The following is a 12,312-nucleotide window of genomic DNA, read 5'->3' as shown; positions in this document are numbered from 1 at the left end:
CATAATAAAGCATAACATAAAAACCAGAGTAGGAAATGGCTGTTATGAACTCAACTTCTCCCTGAATGAGCTTATGATATTTGCGTTGGTCCGTCTCGCAGCCGCCCTTTCCTCGCGTTCGTTCGTCTGTATACTGTAATCAAAGCTCTTATCAATAACTACCTGTTAAATCAATATCGCCCTTGAATAATATCATGTTGTATTTAAATGATAAGATATGTGTATTTATCAAAAAAATTAAAATCAATATCTCGTGTGAAATTATGCCGGATCTACTTATACTTTGCTCCAATGAATGAACTGAATCTTATTTCACCCTTGGCTACAAGACATAGCACGGTTTTCAGAGAGTATTCGGGTTTTTGTTTGTTTCACGTCATTCTCCGCCATTTTCAATTTTCACGAAGAATTCTGACACTCGTTGCGTTTTGTTTTTTTGTTTGTTGTTTAGCGCCGTATTCAGCAGTATTCCAGCGTATATAATGGCGGTCTGTAAATAATCGAGTCTAGACCAGCTAGTCTAGTGATTGACGTCATGAGCATCGATCCACGCTGTTGGTATACCATGACATGCAATCAACCTGACTGCCGAGCCTGACAACCCGATCTATTTAGTCGCCTCTTACGATTACGACACTCCTTGACTGCCGGTTGCATATTCTTACTCTGAGTCAACATGGGGAAATATGGCGAATAAAAATATGCTTTAAAAATAAAACACATTGTCTTTTCCTGCCAAGTGACATGTTTATCTCAACACGTGACCAGCCATTCATGAAAATATCAACTTTGTCAGGTCACTCGATGTGATAAATATATTGCAATACGATATTCTTCTCACATGATTGTTGGTTCGTTTGTTGTTTAACGCGACACCCAGCAATATTCCAGCTATATGACGGCGGTCTGTAAATAACTGAGTCTGGACCAGACAGTTCAGTGATTGATATCATGAGCATCGATCCACGCAATTGGGAAAAGATTGGTTGGTTGGTTTGTTGTTTAATGCCGCACTCAGTAATATTCCAGCTATATGACGGTGGTCTGTAAATAAACACGTCTGTGACCTTTTGGAAGTAGTATTAGAAAGTGTAAGAAATTATGATTGGAAATGATAAAATCAACCTACATAAACTCATTTTGGTTTGTTTGTTTGTTGTTTAATGCCGCACTCAGCAATATTCCAGGTATATGCCAGCGGTCTGTAAATAATCGAGTCTGGACCAAAAAGTCCAGTGATTGACATCATGAGTGTCAATCCACGCAATTGCGATACGATGACATGCATCAACCAAGTCAGCGAGCCTGACCACCCGACCCCGTTAGTCGCCTCTTACGACAAGCAGGGGGGTGCTGAAGACCTATTCTACCCCGGAATATTCGAGGGTCAATTGGGAAAAGAAGACATGTATCAACCAAGTCAGCGAGCCTGACCACCCGATCCCGTGGGATCGCCTTTTACAGCAAGCGTGGGTTGCTGAAGACCTATTCTACCCCGGAATCTTCACGGGTCAATTGGGATAAGAAGACATGTATCAACCAAATCGGCGAGCCTGACCACCCGATCCCGTTAGTCGCCTTTTACACCAAACATGGGTTGCTGAATGTTTCTACTTATTAATAAGTGGCAAATTTAAGATATTACCCATCGAGTATAATACTTTTCACAGTGCCTTATATTAAGTATTATCATTTAATACCATCATCATTAGAAATAACCGAGTTCATAAAATTCGTATGGGCACTATTGTCTCCCCACTTGAAACAAAATCACGAACTAACAACGTGATGAAAATCCAATGATGTTTATTGCTAGCAATATGGATACTTCTTGAAAGAGCGCACTTTGCATTTTTGTCGTAACTGTAAGTAATATTCCTTACCCCCTGAATGACTTTTTTTTCACTTTATAAGTACTAGCACCATGACGATGTCTTCGTTAATTAATCATCGCGATATTTCGTGATTCTTTTTCAAGTGGCGAGGACTTTATAGAGGATATTCTCGTGAAAATATCTCCCCCCCCCCCCCCCCCCTTTCACTCGAAGAGAGAAAAATCTTACAATATGAACAAAAGTATAAAAAAATATTTAGAGTCACGAAAATTTACCATACATTTAGATATTATTATATACAAAATCAACTTTAACCAAAAAAAATATTCTTGAAAACTAGGAGACCGTTGCTGAAAGCGAAAGAATACACGCTGATCAGGCAACAAAAATGGCGCTTTGCGAAAAGAACGGTCTCGATTGACGAGTTAAATGAGAAATTTACAGTTTATAAGGAAGCATTTTCGAGAGAACAACAAACGACAAGAAGTGATATTAACTCCATAAACGACTGTCTATCATTATTTTTCCTTGTCAATGTGGACCTAACGTAAAAACAACGTCAACAGTTTGTGTACGGGCTAGTCACTTACGACAAAGGGAGACAATGTAAAGGGAGGTAATTCTTGTATGACAATAGTTCCGCCAAAGTGTTATGTTAACTGCAGTAAAATATCAAGTGTAATGTTCACTGCAGTGATATGTCAAGTGTTATGTTCACTGCAGTGAAATGTCAAGTGTTATGTTCACTGCAATGAAATATCAAGTGTAATGTTCACTGCAATGACATATCAAGTGTGATGTTCACTCTTTCACACTGAAATATATATAATAAAGAGCAAATATCACATCATGATCACCAGTGTATTGTTTACGCATTGTTGACGTCATTCTAATCTTATTGTGGCATATGGCAGGAATGACGTCACACTGAAACGACGCCACGGCTAAAGACTGTTGATGTCATTCGACAATTGTGGTTTTCAAAGGCGGCGGTCGTGATCAGTGAATTTATCTTAAAACACAAAGCGGAGTTCAAAAGGATACTAAATGATAATTTCTCGCTCGGGAAAGGCAAATAATTCTGACACGGTGCATTTGTTTGTTTGTTGTTTAACGCCGCACTCAGCATGACTCATATATGACGGCGGTCTGTAAATAATCAAGTCTGGACCAGACAATCCAATGATAGATGTCATCAGCATTTATCTACATAATTGGGATACGATGACATGCATGAACCAAGTCAACGAGCCTGACCAACCGATCCCGTTAGTCGCTTCTTACGAAAAGCATGGGTTGCCAAAGACCTGTTCTAACCGGAAATTCACGGTACCCGTTTCGTAAAATCAGTATGCCACACCTGCTCGTATATAATAATCTCTATGTTGTAAGTGCACAGTGACCTGTTGTCGAGAGCAATACGTTATGACGTCATCCATTATTCACGTCACGATTCTTTAGCATTACCTTATCAGAAACATGTACTTCAGTGAAGCTTCTCTGCACGAGGGGTTTATATTTCAAACAATTTATTCCAATCTTCCTTTCTCGCACTACCAGGGTGGGTGACACCAAGAATGGGCCTTGCGCAGGAAATCAAACCCGGGTCTTCGGCGCGACGAGCCAACGTTCTAACCATTAGGCTACCCAAACTCTATTTGTTTTGTCCTTCTCAAGTGTCAGAGTAAGGTATATAATAGCCATGCCCCAACTCGGAATTATGAATAATTTGTTCCTGGAGATTTACACCACAGTTCACTCTGGAGCGATAATCCGTATATCCTCGTAACGCCTTGGACATTCTCGAATTCATTATGGGAGCCGAAATATGTAAAGAAACACGGAATATGAATTGAAGCACCCATAATATCCTAGAATGTCTGTTCAGGATGCAAAATAATAATTTCTCGCTCAGGGAATACAAAAATTCTGATACCCGTTGCGTCATAACATATACCACTGCAGCGCATTGTCTTTTTTTAAATCATCCATCTCAATTGAACTTCTGTACCTTTGCACTCTGGTTATTATCATATCACTTCCATGAGTGAGTGAATTGTGTTATGCTCTAAATAGCAATATCACGGCGGGGGACGCTAGAAATGGGCTTCACACATTGTACCCATGCATGTTGGGATTCAAACCAGGGCCTTCATCTTGACGAGCGAACGCTTTAACCACAAAACGACACCACCGCCCAAAGTACCTTAAAAGGGCACTGATCTACAGCAATTGCCCGGGACTGGTTGTTGCCTTTGTTATTGTTTTTTTCCCCACTTGTACCCGCATTTTTCTTGATAAGCATCATTGTTTTCTTGTAAAAAACCATACCGATATGACTATGTATTCATTATTCTTAATAAATAAAATATGTGTCGACATTACGTGTTGTCTATTAGATTATGGTTAGGCCCCGAATTGATAGACAAGCCCAGTGGTTAAAGCGTTCGCTCGACACGATGAAGACCCGGGTTCCAGTCCCCGTATGGGCACAATGTGTGCAGCTCATTTCGGGTGTCCCCCGCCGTGATGTTGCTGGTATATTGCTAAAAGCGGCGTAAAACCACACTCACTCTCGTAGAAACAGATGTATGATGCCTAGACATTTTTTTTCGAATCTGTTCTTGTCTGTATTAGTAGTATAGGTAATGGTGATTCTGGACCACTTCCACTGGAGCCAGATTTATATACCTACATGTATACTGCTACTACAGGGGGGGGGGGGGGGGGGGGGGGGGTTAATGTCAAAACGATGCGATTCAATGATCGTCATGATATTAAACTAAATTGTAATGAAAATATTCTCTATTATTTTTACTTATACGCATACCATTATTTTGAACAACGTAATATTCAACATTTTTACTAAATTCTTCGTTCATTTTACTAGGAGACCAGATTATATACTTTTTTTCTAAATTGGAAAGAAACAATTGATGACCGTATTTGGTTGGTTTGACATCACTGATATGATATATACCCTATGGTAATTCTCGCCATTTGATAATTTTGTCCTGGAACATAAATGTTGTTGACATTATTATATACTTATGTAAGCATTCGTTTAAATGTGATCCAACGTGATCAAGCAATCTTTATTTAATTTCCAACCAGTTCTTTGGTTTTTGCACGGAATAATTGACGCGCTTGTTGTCTCCCCTGTTCTATGAACTTTTTTTCTCGTCTTCGCTAATAAAACTGGTCTCAAGAGGGCGTCTTTTTCTTGTTGACCACCCCCAGATTTCGGCACCAGTAGAATATTTTTTCCACTAGAGCAATAGGATGTGTCCAAAGAATTTCCAATTGAACTTTTGTGCCCAACTATGGTATTGAACAAAAATGGAAAAAGCTAAATATACAATATACAGAATCACCATTATCTATACTACTGTATTTGTCTAATAATTGAGTTATTTAGCCTTTTTAATGTTAAGTCTCATGCACAGCCACTCACAGGGGCGTTCAGCTGATTTATGAATGTAACAGGCTGTAGTGGCTCTTCTTTTTAGTGGACCTCCTCAGTGGTCTAGTGGTTGAGCGTCCGCCCGGAGAGCGGAAGATCCGGGGTTCGATCCCCAGACGCGTAATACTAAAAGACGTTACAAGATGGTACTTGTACCATGTCTGGAGCTCAGCATTAAGGGGCTAAAACAAGGACTGGTCGGCTCGGAGTCAGTATACTGTGTCTGAGTGGGGTATTCATGTTAAACTGCGGCATGGTATCTCAGTGTGCTAGCACTATAAAATCGGCATCAGTCCGGACAAGTACAAGCAGCTACATTCACATACACCTGCATGCACGTCGCCATATAAGTGCAATAATTTTGGACGAGACATTTAACCCCATTCCACCTAGCCAATTATTTTTAGTTAACTTAGGTAAGACGATAAATTTTATATCAAATAAGATGCAGCTTTAACAATACGATACGCCAAGTATATTTGTGAAGAATTTATTATACTTAATTTTGACACAATCAAAAACATAAAAAGGACCAGGATTCACACCGACATGCAAACATTTTAAGTGGTAATGTTAATCTTGTGTCACTGTGTGACCTTGCCCTTAACACCGAAGGGCATGGTCGCCGTCACTGCGAGAGTAATTCTCGCTCAGAACTGAAATGATTGACAATGAAATGGGAGTTATTGTGACCAGTGACAGACATTATTTCAAATGTATCGACAGTCACACAGGCACCGCGGAAGGCCGGACACTGAATCACTGCAATCTCACGTTCAGCTTTTCCCGCCAAGTCTGGTTATGCAAGCGCCCTCTGTTGGCGGATTGCTACAGTTGAGATAACGCTGCCGCCGCGCGTGCTCATACCGACGATGTAGGCTCACGCGACAACGTATGCGGCACCAATCTGTTGTCTATTAGATGATGGGATTTTTCAGGGCATTATCATTTACAGAACCCTGATGTCTACCATGAATTAACCGACGAAGGGACAGGGCTTCTGCAAATGACAATGCCCAGACAAATAACGTAACCGTTATTATAGCTAAAATGGATATAATTTGTAGCTAATGCCTGATCAAAACAACAAACAGCATCATCAGTTCAGTGAAAAACATTATTGCACATGATGTAGTAACTATTATTATTATAATCCCATCATTCTGACTATCGGGGCGATTGAGTAGCCTAGTGGTTAAAGCGTTCGCTCGTCACGCCGAAGACCCGGGTTCGATTCCCGACATGGGTACAATGTGTGAAGCCCATTTCTGGTGTACCCCTGGTGTACCCCATAGCTGGAATATTGCTAAAAGCGGCGTAAAACCATACTCACTCACCGACTCACTCACTCTTTCTGACTATCGAAACCAGACATTGTCGTTCATGATAACTGACAACCAAGGAATAATTATAAGTTGTGTAATTATATACACGTTGACTATCTCTTGTAACTTGATTTATATACAAGATAGTTAGACGATAAATCACAAAGAACAATGAAGAACGAAGCGTGGTTTATTTCACGATAAACAATCGTTCTATCATGATATGATATATTCGTATAGAAAAAATGACACCCCTCTATATACATAGTCTCTATGTATATAGAGGGGTGTGATTGTTTTTCAATACACGAATATATTATGTAATACACGCTATCATCGAGTTCCTGAGATTAGGCCAAGCCAAGCGGGATCAGTAGCCATATCTGTGCTTGTAGACCTCTGCGGCTTGAAACCTTCTCCACAAATTAAAATAGTTGGATTTGGCCGAAATATGTTTGAATTGTTACCTTGTTTCGTTTTGTCGCTGTGTGTACATCTGACTACACTTCTTAACGTTATGACAGGACAGACCGACTGTCAACAACGTCTGAACGTGGCCGTGACGTCTCATAGACTAGGGTTAGAGTAGCTTCCCTTTGACAAAGGGCAGTTACTCTAGCGGACAGACCGATGGATTGCCGCGAAAGGCAATTAAAAACAATTGTTGTTTTGCGTATATGTTGCTTCACCACTGTAAAAGAAACACATTTCAGTTGGAACTATATTGGCTACTGTCACTGTCCGACTGACACATCACTTACCCTGTAACGTAATAAATATTAATGCGCGCATTCCAGGAAAACTCGCAATCTTTCGCTAATGTTTGTGAGAGAGGGAAAGCGATTTTGAAGCACAAAATTAAAGAATGAAATTATATGATAAAGAGGTTATCACGCTTATGTGTTTGTGGATGGTAAATACCCTGCATTAGGAATAAACACTATGTATTAAGCTCGGCCAAGACTCGCTAAATACAATGTTTATTCCTAATGCAGGATATTTACCATCCCTTAACAGATCTTAACACACTCGCGTGATAACCTCTACATCTTGCTGTGATAACTTCAAGCATTATATTGTTTTCAAACAGGATTTTCCGACGTGACGACTGCCTAAATTGTGACTATAGATAAATAGAGATTGTTATACGAGCAAGTGGCTTGGCTATGACACTCGCCCCGCGAACACGTCCTCCTGAGCTCTCAAAAACTACAAGCCGACTATTAGAGACCTCTCAAAGTCATTACCGAGGGAGCTTGTCTCCATCCTGGAGCCCCTCCTGGCTTACCGGGTTGGGGACTACTCCCTCAGGACTTCCTATAAGTCCAAAACCTCCACCATCTCCATCATCTTTGACTTAGGTCAAAAGAAGAGGCCTCTGGTCAAAGCCCCGGCCAAGACCAAGCCCAAGGAGAAACCCGCCCCGGCCCCTACCCCTGCTGCACCACGCCCGGTGAAGAGGAAAAGGCCGCCCAAGGTAAAGAAGACCCCTCCAGTCTCCAACATGGAGATCGAGGAAAGTCTTCCTACCACCCCTCCACCCCCAACAGCAGCAATGGAGCTCGCTCCCCTGGAATCCAGGGGGGATGAGCCCTTCCGCTCGCCCGAGGGGACAGGACACGGGAGGAAGAAGAGAAAGAGGAGAAGCATATTCTCCCCTGACGCTTCACCCATCCCAGCTACTCCTACCACCCAGTCCATAGAGTGTCAGACCGCCGACCCTCCAGGCCCTACACTCAATGACAGCCATACCCAGACCGCCACACCACCAGTCCCCCCTCTCCGTGACAGCCACACCCAGACCAATCCGGTCAAGGTGCCAAAGGAGAAGCCAGAGGACGCGCGGATCATACTTACCCGGGAAGCGGCTAAAGTCATGGACTCTCACAAGCACCTGCCTCCACCCGCCTCCGGGAAACCAACCAACCGCATCCACCCCAGCAGCCGCCCCCAACCAGCCATGGTTATGGTCCAATCCATAGAGGGCGAACGCTTTGAGCATGAGATGCAGTTTTCAGGACCTCAAGGACTTCCTGCAAAACAGCGATGTTGTTTTCAACAACAACTTCGTCAAGGCCATGGCGGCTCGACTAGTTGACGGTCTCTTCCCAGGCCTCAGCCGAGAAGAGTACAACATCGCCACCACGCTCCTCTCCGGCCAGCTGAGGTAAATCTCCTCTGGTCGCCACAGACGCTCGCCCGCCGACGCCGTGCCTTCCCACGCTTGACCCCTTCCCCACCAACCCACGCCCAAACTTTTCCATATTATTGAGTATTTTTTTACCACCCACTCCCACCCAGCAAAACCCCCTCCCCCCGCAGCTTTATTAGATTAGGTCTGTAAAAGTTACATCTTTTTGGGTCGCACTTCTTTATTTATTCATTACGCTTTTTTTCTCCCAATAGTATAAAGTGCTTCCCCGTGTGCGAAATACGCTATTAGTCGGAAAGCGCACGTTAAATCTCCTAGTGTCACTCACTCACTCACGAGCAAGTGTGTCAAACAGATTTTACGAAACGAGTGTCAGCATTATTGTATTTTTCGAGCGAGAGCGATGGTAATATATGAATTCTTACACGAGTTTCGTAAATATCAATTAGACACGCATGTGAGTGTAATAATTTCTTTATTACCCATTATCTCTTAATCCCTTTGAGCTCCCCTTTAGAAAGACGTACTGACCACGACCGCCGTCTGAGAAAAGCACAATTGCCGAATGATGTCAACAAGCTTCAGCTATGACGTCGTTTCTAGTGTGACGTCATTCCGATCTCACGTCACAATATGATTCCAATAACGCCAACGTGATGACGTAAACTATACACTGGTGCGTGTGAAGTGATATTTGCACTAGTGCACATACGATTTTTATGACCACGGTTATTTCTAACCCTATGGGTTTTTGTTGTTGTTTAGTTTGTTGTTTAACGCCGCACTCAGCAATATTCCAGCTATATGACGGCGGTCTGTAAAATAATCGAGTCTGGACCAGACAATCCAGTGATTGATATCACGAGCATCGATCCACGCAATTGGAATCGATTACATGCATCAACCAAGTCAGCGAGCATGACCACCCGATCCCGTTAGTCGCCTTTTACGGCAAGTATGGGTTGCTGAAGACCTATTCTACCCCGGAATCTTCACGGGTCTAACCCTATGGGTAATAAATGGCGTCATGACCTTCAAACAAAGTCGTAAATAAACTGAACAAAACAAGTTAGGGATCATGAAATGTTTTTATATTCCGCACATTTATAGAAACACGGGCTTCCCTACAAAAACTATCCTCAAATGTATTCATGCAACCTATCATATTTTGTTCAGTATACTCGTCAAGGCCGAAGGGTTTTCATTTTCGCATCTCTTTCACAATACAAACGACGAGTCTAAACGAAATGTTTGTATGTATACTGTCTCAAACACTGCCCTCCCCTTTAGAAATACACGTAACATATGATCCCCCAAAGAAAAGACCAAATATCTTCTTGCTAATGAAATACTCGTGTATATCTTCGTAGGGAGTGACAAGAATACAAGAATTCTGACACTCGTTTCGCAAAGACCAGTATGACACACATGTCGTATAATAATCTCTATATATCACGGTGTGTCAGCTTAATGTGGGAGGAAAGCCTGAAGTGATGCATGACTCATACGTCTATCAGTTTGGTAAAACCCACGAGCACGGGTATGGTGCTGACAAACCTAGACACAATCGAGGCGAACCGGGATTCGAACTCCTAATCCTAAGTTTCTGGCGCGCCAAAGGGGCACAACTCTGCCCAGCGGATTGCGGCGCCTTGGACGACTGCGCTACACGGGTCCTCCGGTTAGAGGATAAAACAAACATGGCTTTGCCCAAAGGGCCGTGTTTATATAACACCCAGCCTTAATAACTAATGGAAGCCTGTGGTCATAATAATGCGTGGAGCTAGCGATTATGCGAATCAATGAGCTGCGTATACATGTTTATGACAAACGACGCGTGTCATACGGATAATTTGTTATAAATATCTATAGAGAATCACTGACCCGTCACAGCACTGCGAAATTCGTGTAAGTCGTTTACTTTTGAATTGGATATATGGTGTTCAACTATAACACGCGACTAACTACTGTGTCAGATTCTTAAAGGAATATTGAATGCACGGGTGAGTTGGTGTTAGCGTAGCTGCGGTTACTATACCCGCTCATCCGTCCACAGTTTAATATCAATTTCCTGTATGTTACTATACAATGTACTGGGAACTGCGGTCGTCTCTCAGGAGCAATCTGCAAATGTGTGCTGAAAGATTTACGTTTGTATCTCCGATTAGCTACAAATCATAAAATATTTATTAAACTATATACCAATTTTTTTCTTTAATCACATATCTCCAAATACGTATACTTAATTTCATCGAAAGTGAATTTTGAATTAAGATTCCAGATCGAAAACACAAGCCGGTACGGGTTTTAGAAAACAAGATGGCGACCCCTCGAAAAAAAAACGGTTTCTGTTTTCGATCTTGAATGTTTATTGAAAGGTCACTCTCAGTGTTTTGCTGTAAGTGAATGTGGAAGATACTGATATATAGATTTATAAATAGTTCATGATTTGTAGCCAATCGGAAAGGAAGTGTGTGGGAGACTTGTTATGAGACGATCGGTAACACGCAGTAGAGGCATTAAAACAATGACATTAAGCAATAAACGGGTGCTTTGCACAGTTCTCCGCCGAAGTCAAGGTTAACGTGGTTGAAAGCCCCAAGTGGCATCATATATTCATTTCTATTGTTCATGCTTGCCTCGAACATCGGATTACTCGATGTATTTCCCATTAACAGAGGACTTAATGTTCTTAATGTTCGTAACTGTTCTTGTATCAGAACGCAGGAAGTGTATATTTATATACTCGCCTTACTGTCGTACTTTTTTCGTGTATATTATATACTATTTCGAATATACGATTAATGAACCAGCGGGGAATGATGGATTATCTCTACAGAACAGGTCATAATCCTCCATACTGGGATTACTTGGGTGTACATACATACATACATACATACATACATACATACATACATACATACATATGTGATACCATTTACTGACAGACAGCCCCCGTGGTCTGGTGGTTGAGCGTCCGCCCGGACAGATTAACGTCCGGGGTTCGATCCCCGGCCACGTCATACCAAAAGACGTTAAAAGATGGTACTTGTTGTTACCCTTCCTGGCGTTCGCCATTAAGGGGCTAAAACAAGGACTGGTCGCCTCGGAGTCAGTATACTGTGTCTGAATGGGGTATTCAAATTATGGCATGGTATCTCAGTGGGCTAGCACTATAAAATCGGCATTAGTCCGGACTAGTACAAGCAGACACACACACACACACACACACACACACACACACACACACACACATGCACGTCGCCATATAAGTGCAATAATCTTGGATGCGCCATTTCACCTCACTATTCACTCACTCATTCGCTCGCCCAATCGCCCCCACTCACTCACAAGTTGGATAACTTACGTATTGAGACACGCCCTAACCAACACCAAAACGATGTAAAAATGTTGACATTCCCAAAGAGATTCTTTTTTTCGGATCATACTTCGCTATGATCCATGAAGTTGGTAACGAACCAGAGCTTTCGATTGTGATAAAGATAAGTGTTTTTACAAATAACTCGTTTATATACC

Source organism: Haliotis rufescens, unplaced genomic scaffold (genome assembly GCF_023055435.1).
Source record: "Haliotis rufescens isolate VD_foot unplaced genomic scaffold, xgHalRufe1.0.p SCAF_15, whole genome shotgun sequence".
NCBI lineage: Eukaryota > Metazoa > Mollusca > Gastropoda > Lepetellida > Haliotidae > Haliotis > Haliotis rufescens.
The sequence above is the reverse complement of the archived record's forward strand: the minus strand, read 5'-3'. Positions refer to the sequence as shown.